Source organism: Tupaia chinensis, unplaced genomic scaffold (genome assembly GCF_000334495.1).
Source record: "Tupaia chinensis unplaced genomic scaffold, TupChi_1.0 Scaffold000232_3, whole genome shotgun sequence".
Taxonomy (NCBI): Eukaryota; Metazoa; Chordata; class Mammalia; order Scandentia; family Tupaiidae; genus Tupaia; species Tupaia belangeri.
The window spans coordinates 82,175-97,222 of NW_006159709.1; the positions used below are offsets into that span (position 1 = coordinate 82,175).

Sequence of the window (15,048 nt, forward strand, 5' to 3'; positions counted from 1 at the left end):
CAGATTCTGGTCTTGTGATTGAAGGTAGCATTAACCAACACCATTGCAGGACCTGCCTCAGGTCTGCCTAAGATGTCTTTTCACTCCATTAACCTGAACAATTACACTGACTTGTGGGCTACAACATGGCTCTACTGTTCCCTGCTTTAGCAAACCTAAAGGCTGTCACCATTTTAGTTTTTAAAAGTTTATTTCTTTCTTCCATGAAAGAGAGAGACAGAAAGAGACAAGGAGAGAGTGAGAGCACACGAGCACCCACAACAGGGTCTTGATCCTGTGATCCACCCCTGGTTCAGCCAGCTCCAGATCATGGGCTTGTCCATCCCTGGTGTACTTAGAGAGGTCATGACATGAACCTAGAACATTGCCATATAGATCATCTTCATTTTTTTTTTTTGAAAGTTTTTTTGCTATAGGGCGCGTGTGCTCACCAGACAGACAGAGAGGGACAGAGAGACAGAAAGCGAGAAATCACCCCCAAGGGGGGATGGCCATGCCGCAATCCCTTCTCCTCCATTCTCCTCTCTCCTCTCAGGATCTTGGGCACGCACGCACGCACACGTGCCCGGTGTGAGTTTTAAGCTACCTGGTCGGGACGCGAACCGCGGTCAACCACGTGGGAGGCCAGCGACATAGCCATTGTGCTAACTGCTGGTCCCTAGATCATCTTGATCTAGGTCAAACATGAACCTAGAACACTGCAGCATGGGTCAGCTTCACAAAGTTGCAAGCTTTATTGCTGCACTGTCGTCTGCTTCCTCGCTTTCCTTTTTCTTTTTAGTTTCGCTGTAGGTGTGTACATTTGCTGGAGAGAGAGGGAGAAAAAGAGAGAGAAAGTGAGAGAACACCTCCCAGGGGGATGACCATTCTGCAATTCTTTCTCCATTTTCCTTTCGGGATTTTAGGCATGCATACACACATGCGTGGCATGTTTTTCAGGCTGCTTAAGTCTGGAGCTCAAATCACACTCTTGGCCCTGTGGGATCCAGTCACCTTAACCACACTGCCAGTTGGCCTTCACTATTTTAATTTTTTAAATAAATGCCATTATGAATATTTGAGGTTTGTAACATGATGACTATTTGTTGATTGGTTTGCTTATTTTTGTTTCGGTTTCTGTGTTTCTAGAGACTGAATTTCACTGAGTAGACAAGGCAGGCCTTGATCTCACGGTCCTTCTGCCTCAGCCTCATGAGTAGTTAGGATTACAAATGTGTGCCATCCACCTGGAAGCTTTTTTTTCCCCCCTTTCTTCTCAATTTTTGCCAAAGGGCACATGTGCTCTTGAGGTGCTCGTGAGAGAGAAGGAAAGAGACAGTGAGAAGTCACCCTCCATGGGGCTTGGTCATGCCATACTCTCTTCTCCATTTCTTCCTCCTGTCAGGATTTTGAGCATGCAAACACACATACCCAATGTGTTTCTCAAGCTGCCGGGTCTGGGACTCAAATCGTGCAGCTGATCATGTGGGATCCAGCCATCTGAACCACAACACCGTGGACTGTCCCAGGATACCTTCTTAAAATGATGTCCATTTTTAGTTATAATTTTTCGATAAAAGAACTAATAAGCAAAGACAGGTGATTTTCCAGAGTTTGTCTGGCTTCACTCTGAGTGATACTAAAGGAAGAATAAAATACTCATCTGCTTATTTAGTTATCTGACATTATGAGGTAGTTTAAGTTTCTTTTCTAGTTGTATGGTTCTAGACATCCAGTTTTTAAAATTTTGCTATTTTTTTTTCAGTAATTCCATCATCCCATATAGGATGGAGTGAACAAAAGTATTTAAAGTATGACAAGTATTTTCATGTGGGTTATTTAGAGAGGAAACATTCTAGAAATTTGTTAATCCAATTAAAAATCACATTTGTTAGGGGAAGTCATGTAGGCTGGTTATTGTATAATATAATAGTTGTCTTGATTGCAGTTCATTATATTAACTTGCCACTACTTGTAAAGGCCACCACTTAAAATTCTGTATGTGCCTTGAATTTAAAGCTATCAATTCATATGCCCGGTGGAGTTTTCTTATAGTTTCCTGTTAGTTGCAGACTACTTTATATATTTTTCATACAACAGGATTTTAAGAGCGATAAAGTGGAAATGAAGTTGTGGGGGGAGTCCAAAGTTCTGAATTTTCCATTTATTATTCCAAATTATCACTATAGCAAAATAAGATCTTGTAAGGACTTAAGTCACTTAGGGTATTTGGGGGGAAAGAGTATGTTCTTAGGGTCTGGCAAGTTAATGCTAGGCCAGCCACATCCAGGAAACCAGCTCATAAACTAGAATTCTAAATCATTAATCTAAAATTGGTCATATATATAAGACTGAGCAAATATGCCTATGGGTAATTCAGCTAAAGATATCCAGGTCTGGATGATGTTGTTTGGTAAAATTAACAAAACCCATTTGACTAATTCTATTAACTTCTTTAGAAATGATTCTTTTAAAACCTTCATTCACAATTCCCCTCTGGGGGGACGAGCAGTTGGCGTAGTGGCTATATCGCTGGACTCCCACGTCATCAACTGCAGTTCGAGTCCTGGACCCAGTGGCTTAAACTCACACCCAACATGCGTGTGTGCCCAATATCCCAAGAGGAGACTGGAGGAGAAGGGATTGTGGTGTGGCCATCCCCCTGGGAAGTGATTTCTCGCTTTCTATCTCTCCATCTCTCTCTGTCTTTCTGGCAAACACGTGTGCCCTATAGCAAAAAACTTATCAAAAAATGTCCCTAAAGAAAAAAACTTAACAAAAAAAAAAAAAAAAACAGAACTCTGGGGAGGGACCAGCAGATGGTGTAATGGTTATATTTCTGGACTCTCACATAGTCTACTGTGGTTCGAGTCCCAGACTCAGCAACTTAAAACTCATACCAGGTGCATGTGCATGTGTGCCCAAAATTTTGAGAGGAAAAGGGGTTGTGGTATGGCCATCTACCCTGGAAGGTGATTTCTCATTTTTTGTCTCTTTCTCTTTCTGGTGAGCACACTTGCCCTATAGGAAAAACGTCTAAAAAAAATGAACCAACCAGCCAACCCTGAGGAGTCCTTTACCAACTGTGTTTTGGAGACTTTGGGGAACACCTTATAGTTTGGTTTCAGTTTTATATTATATTCCTTAATTTCAGTATAATTGTCACAACCTATTAAAGCTTTTTACTACATAAGTTTTTAAATTATTTTTTGTTGACATGAAGGTTGGCACCTAGTAACTATTTGTTTCTACTTTATAAGATGGGCAGACCTTGTCATGCAAAGGACTTCAATTCTATATTCAATCTGTGAAGGCGAATGATTGACATTTCTAAATTTTGTCCCTGAGTTAGGAGATCCATCCCACTCAGAGATCTGAACTTCCTATTATTTAATCTACTTTTATTTACTGAATTTTGTGTATGCTAGGCTAGGGAGATACCAGTAATGTGAGCTCAGACTCAGCAGTTGGCTTTTTATTGTAAAATTAGCAGAGACTGCTGGGGGACCAGCAAATGTCATAATGGCTATGTTGCTGGACTCCCATGTAGTTGACTGTGGTTCAAGTCCTGGACCCGGTAGCTTAAACTCACGCTTAGCATGTGTGCGTGCATGCCCAGGATCCCAAGAGAATGGAGGAGAAGGGATTGCGGCTTGGCTATTCCCCCTGGGGTGGGGGGTGATTTCTCGCATTGTGTCTCTCTCTGTCTTTCTGGTGAGCGCATGTGCCCTATGGCAAAAACCTCTCAAAAAACAAACAAAAACAACAGAGACTGCCGGGATGGATTGTATTATAAGACTGAGCAAACATGCATTTGGATAATTCAGCTAAAGATATCCAGGTCTGGATGGGAAGGTCGTTTGGTAAAATTAACAAAACCAGTTTGACTAATTCTATTACTTCTCTTATTAGATAGGCCCAGGGTATATTTAGGGTGTGCTTGGGTAATATATCATTTTCACCAGCCTGTTTCTCACTTATCTCTTGAATGGTCTGCTCAGATTTTACTTCCTTCTGGAAGACTTCTTGACTTCTGTCATTCCACTCCCACTTTTTTGCTAACGCATTGTAGGCTTATTGCCATTGTGGAGCATATACTGTGAGGTTGTTGGGAAAGTCATGATGTGTTTTTCCATGATATTCTACACAAAAGTGAGTCATGACTTTCCTGACAACCCAATAGTATAACTTTTGTTTATAAATGCCCAGAGAGCAAGTACTCTAGTCTACCTTTCAAAGACAGCTTTATTGAGCAGGCAGGTGGCATAGAGGTTAAGGCACTGGATCCCACATGGCTAACTACATGATTTGAGTCCTGGACCTAGCAGCTTAAAAACTATACTGGCTGTGTGTGCCTCAAATAATCTTAAGGGGAGAATGGAGTAGAAGGGATTACAGCATGGTCATCCCCTGGGAGGTGCCTTTTACTTCCTCTCTCTCTCTCTCTCTCTCTCGCCCTTGCTCTCGCTCTCTCTCCTGTGAGTGCACATGTCCTATAGCAAAATTAAAGAAAAAAAAAAGGAAAAAGAAAAAGAAATGTTAATAACAGATTTGTTGGATTTTTTTTCTTTCTTTTATTTATTTATTTTTTTGAGAGGTTTTTGCTATAGGGTGCAAGTGCTCGCCAGAAAGAGAGAGACAGAGAGACAGAAAGCGAGAAATCACTCCTCAGTGCATGGCCATGCTGCATTCCCATTCCCTTCTCCTTCCTTTTGGGATCCAGGGCATGCACATGCACACACACTGGGTCTGGGACTCGAACCACGGTTGACTAGATGAGTTTAAGCCACTGGGTCTGGAACTCAAACTACGGTTGACTAGATGGGAGTCCAGCAACATCGCCTTTATGCCAACTGCTGGTCCTGGAATTTAATTCTCATACCATACAATTTAGCCATTTAAAGTATAAAACTCAGCAAAGTTTAGCATATTCATGGAATCATAAAGCCATTATCACAATCAACTTTAGAATATTTTCATCACCTCAGAAAGAAACCCAGTACAGGGACCAGCAGTTAGCGTAATGGCTATGTTGCTGGACTCTCTCGGCCGCGATTCGTATCCCGGACCCGGTGGCTTAAAAAAAAAAAAAACTCACGCCAGGTGCGTGTGCGTGCGTGCCCAAGATCCTGAGAGGAGAATGGAGGAGAAGGGATTGCAGTGTGGCCATCCCCCCAGGGGGTGATTTCTCGCTTTCTGTCTCTCTGTCTGTCTCTGTCTGTCTGGCGAGCACACGTGCCCTATAACAAAAACCTCTCCCAAAAAAAAAAGAAAAAGAAAAAAAAAGAAACCCAATACACATTAGTACTCATTGCTCATTTCTCCTCTAGTCCTCCATGCTGGGGCAACTTCTAGCCTATTTCTCTCTATGGATTCCCTATTATGGAAATTTCATGTAAATGACACTTTTGTGATCTTTTGTGACACTTTAACTTCGTGTCATGTTTTCAAGGTTCATCCATCAGTACTTCATTTCTTTTAATTGCTGAATATTTCATTGTATAGATATGCTACTTTATTGTATGATATAATTGACTTGTTAGTTGGACATTTGGATCATTGCCACCTTCTGATGATTCTAAATAATGCTGTTATGAACATTCATGTACAAGTTTTTGTGTGGGTTCATGTTTCCATCTGTCATGGGCATATACCTAGGAGTGGAATTGCCAGGTCATATGATAACTATGTTTAACTATTTTCTACAGCAGCTGTACTATTTTATAATCCCGCCAGCATCATACAAATATTCCAATTTCTCCACATCCTTACTAGCAGTTACTCTCTGTCTTTTTAATTATAGCTATCCTGGTGGTGTGAAGTGGTTGTCAGGTTCACTCTTGAATCCTCTGTCTAGGGTCTACAGTGGTGTTAATAAATGTTGGTTGATTGACTAGAGCCGTTTCATTATATTGTACCTCTTGACCACCTTCCACACTGGGAAGTATATGTTATAGTGGATGAGCATAGTGTCCTGTTCAGCTCTAAGCATCTGCTCTGCGACTTAACAAATGTGTGATCTTAATTAACTTCTCTAAGCATCCAGATTTGTTCATCTATAAAATGAAGCTAATGATACCTCTTTCACAGGGTTTCTAGGAGGACTGAATGTGAGTGGGACACCTAGTACAGTGCCTGACTCATAGCCCTCAGTAAATAGGCACTGTCCTTATTCTTCTGGATAACTTGGGCAGCAGCTTACTCCACCCCCTTGCCCTAGAAAATACACACTACAGTGTCTATTTGCCCTGCCTGTGGTAGGCCTGGTCCAGCTCCCTTTCTTTGTTCAAGAAAACTCCCTGCAAATCTCTTCATAGGATCTGTTAACACCTCTTCTATTTTTGAGCAATGCTTCAGATTGATGACTGAGGCTGGATGACTAAACTGATTGTCATCTGTGATTCTGCTTCTTCCATATGACACAGTGCTTCTGTTTGAGCTTTAACTGACCCATTTCACATATTTGGTTGCTTCTAGTAATACATTAAAATGTTAATCTTTTCAGGCTGTCATTTTTTACTAAAGAATTATGTATTTAATTTTATTTATCACCATTATTACTTTTTTTTAAAAGAATTACTTTATTTAACTTTATTTATTTATTTTAATTTGACCAGAGGGACAGAGTGAGAGAGAGAGAAAGAGAGAGCACGCAAGAAAGCAAGCCTCCAGGTCTAGGACTCGAATCACAGTTGGCCATGTGGGAATTCAGTGCCCTTAACCACCACACCACCTGCCAGCTCCCATTATTTATTTTTTTTAATTTCCTACACAGGGCACATGTGCTCAACGGAGACACCACACCACCTGCCAGCTCCCATTATTTATTTTTTTTAATTTCCTACACAGGGCACATGTGCTCAACAGAGAGAAGGGAAAGTAAGAAAACGAGCCACCAGGTCTGGGACTCAAACCATGGTCAGCTACGTGGGAGTCCAGTGCTCTAACCACCATACCCCCTACTGGTCCCCAGGCTGCCAATTTTTAAAACTTTAATCAAGATGGCTTTTTAATTGCAAAAATCCCTCATAGTGAGGACTGCAGGTTGACTTTGGGTTGCTGAGAAAAGCCTTTCCACCTTCATCAGAGGGGTTGCTCAGCTGAACGTGTTCTTGTTGCTGCCTCACTCTTGGCACTCTTGGTTAATTTATGAAAGCAGAGGAACCGCTTTCATCTGAGGCACACAGAGTTCCTATGGCAGGAAGTGTTGTTCTTGCAAATCTTGTACGTAGTGGTCACAAGGGAAACTGTAGGATTTTGTTTTGCGTGCTTGGGCTTTATTGCGCTCTTAGTATTGTTTCAGTGTTTTTACCTGAAAGCTGAGTTTCTAAGAGAAAAGTCTGTGATGTGCTTGTCCATAGAGACCTTCAACATTCAGCCCCAGTCTACATGTCCAGTTTTTGCTGTTGCCTCTTCTCTCTACAAATCCTCAGGTGCTACAATCAGACTAGTGGTCTTTTAACAAGTGCCCTCTAAAGTTTCCCTGTTTCTGTTAACAGAAAAAATGTAATAGGCGTAAAAACAAATGGCTGGTGACATTTGGAGTTGGGATGCAGCAAAGAGGACATGTGCAAGGGACATATGGAAAATAGCTTGCTGAAGGGGGGAAAGATGTTAACACTCAAGTCTTGTTGGAAGTGGTGGGAACCACTGAGCTATAGTTTGAGGGTCAACAAGTCAGTTTGTATTCACTTTTTTTGTAGCCTGAGGACGTGGCTACTCCCCAGCCTTTTCTGGGCCATACCTTTTGAGATTTAGAGTATCTGTATGTGGCCTTCTTTGTTTGGTTGCTTCTGTGAAATTTCATGGGGTGTTTTTTTTTTTTTTTGTTGTTGTTGTTGTTGTTGTTTTACCATTTATTATTTTTCTTTTCGGTAGTTGGACTGGTTACCAGATAGTTTCATTCTATGGTTTTCTGACTCTGCTTCTTCATGTTTGTCCCTGGCTTCTCTGTTTCCTAAACATGGGTGTTCCCTGAGGTGCTGCCCTTTGCCAGGTCTCCTCCTATATTATTTCTCTCAGAGGATTATTCTGCTCCCATATTAATTACCACCTTTATCATGAGGTGATGGCCTTCATCCTGAAGGGGCTGATTCTGAATTTTTCTTCAGGTGGAGCGAAGGTACATATGTGTCTTAGGGCTTTAGTAACAGTGGTTTTTTTTTTTTTTTTTTTTTTAATATCCCCAGTAATGCCAAGGCCTCAAATAATTGGTTAAAGACTGAGAATTGTTCCTCTCCCTGTACATCTTTAGTAAAAGGTGAAAGATTTATATGATCTGTAGAGAAACCAGAGTATCGAACTAGGTGGTTTAAGCATCAGAAATTTATTGTCTCACAGTTTTGGAGACTAGAAATCCAAAGTCACAGGGTTGGCAGTGTTGGTTTTTCTGAGGCGCTGAGGGAAGGATATGTTCCAGGCTTCCTTCCTTGGCTTGCAAATGGCTAGTTTCATGTTCACATCACCTTCTGCCTGAATGTATGTCTGTCTCCAAATTTCCCTTTTTATACCAGTCACATTTGATTAGGGGCCATCCTAATTACTTCATTTTAACTCGATTATCTCCATAAATCTGTCTTCCAAATAAGGTCACATTCTGAAATACTGGAGATTACGACTTCAACATATCACTCTTGGGAGGACACAATTCAATCCATTATACTTGGTTATTCACTCATACCACTCATATTTTCTTTTCTGTGCCAGGCATTAGTCCTGGCACTGGGAATACAGATACTAAGGTTCGGTATCTTCCCTCTTGATGAGTAGAAATGATAAGAACTAATAAAGAGGCATTCACAATTCTTTGCAGTAAGTGTCCTGATAAAATGAGAGATTATTGTAAGGACACCTTAGTGGTATACTTGATCCTTACTGGCTGCATCAAGGGTGACATCTCAAAGGAAGTGATGTTTATGCTGGATCCTTCCCAGTCAGATGCAATAATGTATAATTATTCTCTCTCCTTTTAAACCACACCCTCAGTTACTCAGCCCTGGACCCCACCATCCAGTTATTCTTTCCAAAGCACCACTTTGATTGAGACATTCCTCAGTTGAGAAATCTGTAATGACTCCTCACTGTCAACAACTATATAAAAAAAAATTCTTTAGCTTGACTGGCTTTTGATACCTTCACGATCAAGTACAACACTAGAATCTACTTTTTCTGTCTTCATCTCTGTTATTCCCCACTTTAGCCCTATATGTTACAAAACAGACTAACACACGTTCTGGAGACACACCGGGAGCTTTTCCATAACTTCACCCAGCAGGATTTTGTTTTGTTTTGTTTTCTACTATGTCACTGGCACCTAAGCAGCACTTGGCATATTGCAGATACATAAGAATATTGATTGAATAAAAAAATAAATATTCCCTTGAAGGTCTCTCTGTTTGTGATGCATACCTCACCTTTCTTCCAGGCGTGCACATTTCGCTTTTTGAAATCTTATCCTCAAGGTTCAGCTCATGTATCTCTCCTTCTTTTGGGTCCCATGTGCCAGATGTGACCTTTCATTCCTGGAGGTTTTCATATTTTACGTGAACCGTTTGCATGATCCTGCATTCTGTTTTGCATTGTAGCTATCTGAGGAGGTGTCTTTTCCCTGCCAAATGGAAAGCTATTTGAATTCAGGAACCCTATCTTAAAAATAATATATCTTGCCCAATACTTCCTTGCACAATAAGAAGGGCTCAAAAATTATTTTTGAGTTTGAGGAGAAAATGAATGAAAGGATTATTTTACATGTATTTGAAAAAAGTAGGGAAGGACTGAGTCTGGCTTTCACACTTTGCCTTATTTTTCTGAGTTTGTAACATTTAAACATTCATTAAGCTGGTATTTATTGAGCACCTATTTTGTTTACAGCATTGCACTGGGACTTGGATTACCAATAGGAAGAGTATCTGCCCTTGAGGTATACTACTTATTCTAACAGAGGGATGAGTCCAGTTGGTCCCAGTGGTCACTGTCACCTGCACAGCTTAAGTATGTTTTCACCTCATTTGTCCCAGTTTCTAGAACCTTTCCACATATTGAGGCTACCTGTGGGCAGGGCCACTGTCTTTATCTTCCTGCCTCCCACTGTCTATAGCACTGAACTTACATCTTCTGACAACTTGGGCAGGTCTTTAGTTTCCTCTTGGGATTTTGGGCATGCACACACACACACACACACACACACACACCCTGCGTGAGTTTTAAGCTGCAGGTCTAGGACTTGAACCACCGTCAACTATATGGGAGTCCAGCAACATAATCATTACACCATCTGCTGGTCCCCCAAGACTCCTTTTCTAATCACTTGTCATGTTAACATATTGAGGTGTTAAGTGAACATCTAAAATTTGCCTTGTTCACACAAGAACATGATTATGCTACAGAAATTGAGACAGACATAAATGGGATCTGAATTAGTCTGTGGTTCATGAACTTGTGTTATCTTTTTCCAAGGCATCGAATTCTTGGTAAGTCCCCTTTTTAAGGGAAAGCAACAAAGTGAACATTGAGACATGAGCTTGCTTCATGGCCCGGTGGTTAAGGCATCTAGATCCCACATGGCCAGCTGTGTGGTTCAAGTCCTAAACATACCCGGTAGCTTGAGAAACACACCAGGCACTTGTGCATGCATGCCCAAAATCCCTAAAAGAAGGGATTGCAACATGACCATGCTCATCAAGGGTGCTTTCTCCGCTCTCTCTCTGGTGAGCATGTATGCCTTCTAGCAAAAAAAAGAAAGAAAATAAAGATGAAATAATGGAGTAGTAAGGAATGGAAGGGATGATAAAGGATGGTAAGAATACTTATTTTGCGGTTCTGCCTGACATGGAAATTACACTCTCTTTTTTTAAATTTTATTTTACAATTTTTTTCAGTCATGCTCAAAAATTTATTCAATAGGAAACCAGCAGTTAGCATAATGGCTATGTCGCTGGACTCCCATGTAGTCGACCGCGGTTTATGTCCCGGACCCGGTGGCTTAAAACTCACGCTGGGCGCGTGTGCGTGCGTGCCCAAGATCCCGAGAGGAGAATGGAGGAGAAGGGATTGTGGCGTGACCATCCCCCCTGGGGGGTGATTTCTCACTTTCTGTCTCTATGTCTCTCTCTGTCTGTCTGGCGAGCGCACGCACCCTATAGCGAAAACCTCTCAAAAAAAAAAAGTATCCAATGTATTAAATATACACAGTTAACTGATATTAGAATTCTACACTTTGAAGCATTATAGTAAGGGAATGAAATGTTTTAAAAATTGAAAACTCAATATTCTAGTACGTTTTAAGATCTAGCACCTTAAAAATATCAGTTGTACAAGATATAAATTCAAGAAATCCTATGTCAAAAAAAGTATTGACAGATATAAAATGTGGAAAGTTTCATTAAATCATGCTTCCTTTTCTAATATGTAAATAATAAATATAAATATTACTGGAATTCTTCCAAAGTATTATGCAATTCCAGTTGTTGTAACAGTAGAAATCATTCTATTTTAATCACTAGGAAAAATAAATAGATATCACTAGGAAGAATAAATAGATATCTTCAGGAAAGAATAGCAAAATAATTTATTTCAAAATCCAAAATATTTTCACTCTAATCAAATTGTTCTTAATGTTTACTTGGGAATGTTAATGGGACTAGTGCCTGAAAAATAAAGAAGTGCAATGAGAAAGAATTATCTTAATTACTTAATTACTAGACTATTACATACAAAAAAAAAAGAAATTAAGGGAATGATTAAAAGTTAGGATACTCCAGGAAAACCACATTACATTATTGAGCCACAAAATGGTCGATTAAGATCCTCATTTGCTGTGGCTTTTCTGGTTCTTAGAGATACTTTGGGGATCTCCATGACTTGCATGACTCTGTTACTCTGTGGTCAGAAATTGCAACTCTTAAATCTGATTAAAAGACAGACTCAAGTCTACTTATATGGAGTGTTAATATGTATTCTTGTGTCATTGTCACTGAGGGATGGGACATAACCATTTTATTTAAATATACTGTATGCCAGTCAGAACAACATAGTTCCTGGAAATGGCATAACAATAATTAAAAATGTTCGTCCAACCCTATACTCAGACAATCTTTAGGGTAAGTAAAGGACCTGCTCAAGTTATCAGAAGATAAAAGTTTAGTGCTTTCGACAGTGGGAGGCTTCAAGATGAAGACAGGAGCCCTGCCCTCAGGGAGTCTCAACATGTGGAACCGGTTCTAGAACCATTCTTATTCATCTCGGGATGAATAAGGTGTTTATAGATTTATTGTGTGTTATCTGTACTAAAGAGACTGGGGCATAAGATAATTCTAAATAACAGACATAAAACTCACTAGAAAGTCTTTGTAGTGCCGTAAAGCATGCTAACTTATTAGGCATGCTTAACTTATTAACTTATTAATCATTTTTTGTTTAATCAAGATTAGTTTATACCGAGCACACATCAGCCAGAAATGTAGAGAGCACTTGGATGAATTTATTGCAGGGTAATCTACTCAAGGTGCAATTCCTGCCTGTCATTTTTTCTCAAAGCTAAATCCCTTTCTTCCTTGTGGGCTAACTACTCTTTTCCCTTATATCAGGATCCTCCTTCCTCCCTGAGGTTATGTGCTTATCCACATGATTTGAGGAAAGGGAGTAAATACAATTCTGATTAACAAAAAAATGGCTGCAATCCCAGTCCATGTTCAGTGCTTGGTTTAGATCGTGGCTTGTGATATATCTGGTAAAGGGCATTTAAGGCCTTCTGGGAGCATCAAAAAGGATTTCAAAGCGCCTAAAAGAAGACACAAAGAAAATTTCCTTTTATGGCTCTGGATGTATGAGAATGTGATGTTTGGAAAAACAGAACTTTATTGCCTTATAACTGTCTTAGCTTTGGACTTATTCTGTGAGATAGCACATTCCCCTTACTGGTTAAGCCATTTTGAATGGAGTATTCTGTTACTTGAAGAGAAAGCATCTTCCCTGATACTGTCATTTCGTTCATGTTTGAAATGAAGAAAATGAGGTGTTTAGTATCTTTATCTCATGTATGTTTTGGTTGGTTTTGTTTCCTTGAATAATAAGGCTGGTTTAACTTTCTGTAATTTACTAAGACTAACTATGTAGTAGTGGGCCAGTCCTACAGCCTAGTGCTTGGGGAAGCTGGATCCCATATGGCTGACCACAGTTTGAGTCCCATCCCTGGTGAACTGAAAACATGCCAGGCATCTGTGCATGCATGCCCCACATCACAATAGGATGGAGAAATGGAGAAGGGATTGGAGCATGGCCATGCCCCATTGGAAGTACTTTCTTCTTCTCTACTGTCTCTTGTTCTTTCTCTAGCAAGTGCACATACTCCTTGGCAATGTACTAGTGATTTTCTTTTTCAAAGATACTTGAGAGAATTTTAAGCTTATTTCAACCCTGAATAAGAGATTAGATTGTATCTTGAGTGCATATATGCTGAAACAAAGATCTGCTCTCAGATTTCTTATCTCTTATCAGTTCTTTTGAATCACCAGATTTTATTTTAGTTTTGCTGTAGGGTACATGTGCTTGCCAGAGAAAGACAGATGGGGGGAGAGGACAATCACACGGGGTGGGGGGTGGGACTGGCCCACTACAACCCCTTCTCCATTCTCTTCTAGGGGGGCACACACTCACACATGCCTGTTGTGTTTCTCAGGCTGCTGGGTCCAAGACTCCAACCAGGCAGTCAGTCATGTGGAATTCAGCCACTTTGACCTCTGCGCTACCTGGTGGCCCTCACCAGATTAATCTTTTACAGTATTGATTGCACCTCCTGTTCCTGCCCTTCTTGACCCAGATGCCTTATCATTTCTAGGTGACCTTCATTAACTTCAGTTATGTATTTGTATTATGTATTTGTCATGTATTTTATGACTGTTTAGTATGGTGTAATGTTGCTATGTTTGGTTTATGCAGTATTAAAAAAGAGATTCCCAAATTTGGTCCATAATCAGAATTTCCCCAAATACTAATTGAATCCAAGCCCCTCTGTGGGTGATTCTGATTTTCAACTGTGTTTGGGACCCAGAGACTTACAGGATATAGCCTACAGGAAAATCTTACTGACCTGCTCCCATAACTAAAATCAGTGGTTTCAAATCTCACTTGACAAAGTCAGCAAAGTAAGAACAAAATTTTCCCCAAGTTTGTTAAGGCATATGTGACAAATAAAAATGGAATATATTTACAGTACAGAACATGATGTATATACATGATGAAATGATTAAATCAATCCAGTGAACATATCTACGCCTGCTATGGTTTGAATGTGTCACCAAAGTTCATGTGTTGGAAACTTAATCCCCAGTATACCATTTTTGAGAGAGAGAGTACTTTTTTTTTTTGGAGAGGTTTTTGCTACAGGGTGCTTATGCTCACCAGACAGAGAGAGAGAGAGACAGAGAGACAGAAAGTGAGAAATCACCCCCTAGGGGGGATGGCCACACCGCAATCCCTTCTCCTTCATTCTCCTCTCAGGATCATGGGCACGCACGCACACGCGCCCGGCCTGAGTTTAAGCCACCGGGTCCTGGACTTGAACCACGGTCGACTACGTGGGAGTCCAGTGACATAGCCATTGTGCTAACTGCTGGTCCCCATAGAGAGAGAGAGTACTTTTAAGAGCTAATTGGAGTATGAACGAATTAATGCAGTTATTTTGGGAGTGGGCTCCCAATGGAAGGAGAGTTCAGCTCCCCCGCCTCCTCACGCTCTCTTTCTCTTATCCTTTCACCTCTGCCATGGGATGGCACAGCAAGAAGGCCCTCACCAGATCCAGGCCCCTTGACCTTGGACTTAACCAGCTTCCAGAACTGTAAGCCAAATAAACCATTTTTTAGAATAAATTATCCAATTTCAAGTATTCTGTTATAGCAGCACAAACAAGAGTTAAGATAACATCTCACTTATCATTTTTTATGGTGAGAACATTTAAGATCTATTCTCTTAGCAATTTTCAAGAATACATTAGTGTTACCTATAGTTTCTATTCTGTACAATAGATCCCTTAAATTTATTCTTCCTGACAAACTGAACTTTGTACTCTTGAAC

At 40.4% G+C, this 15,048-nt stretch overlaps 1 non-coding gene across 1 annotated transcript; it reads right to left on the minus strand.

The window, feature by feature from the left end:
• Positions 1 to 8,160: 8,160 nt before the first annotated feature.
• LOC114007787 (U5 spliceosomal RNA) lies at positions 8,161 to 8,277 on the minus strand. The gene has a single exon (XR_003549375.1). It is a non-coding gene; the product is annotated as a U5 spliceosomal RNA (small nuclear RNA).
• Between the last annotated feature and the right edge of the window lie 6,771 nt (positions 8,278 to 15,048).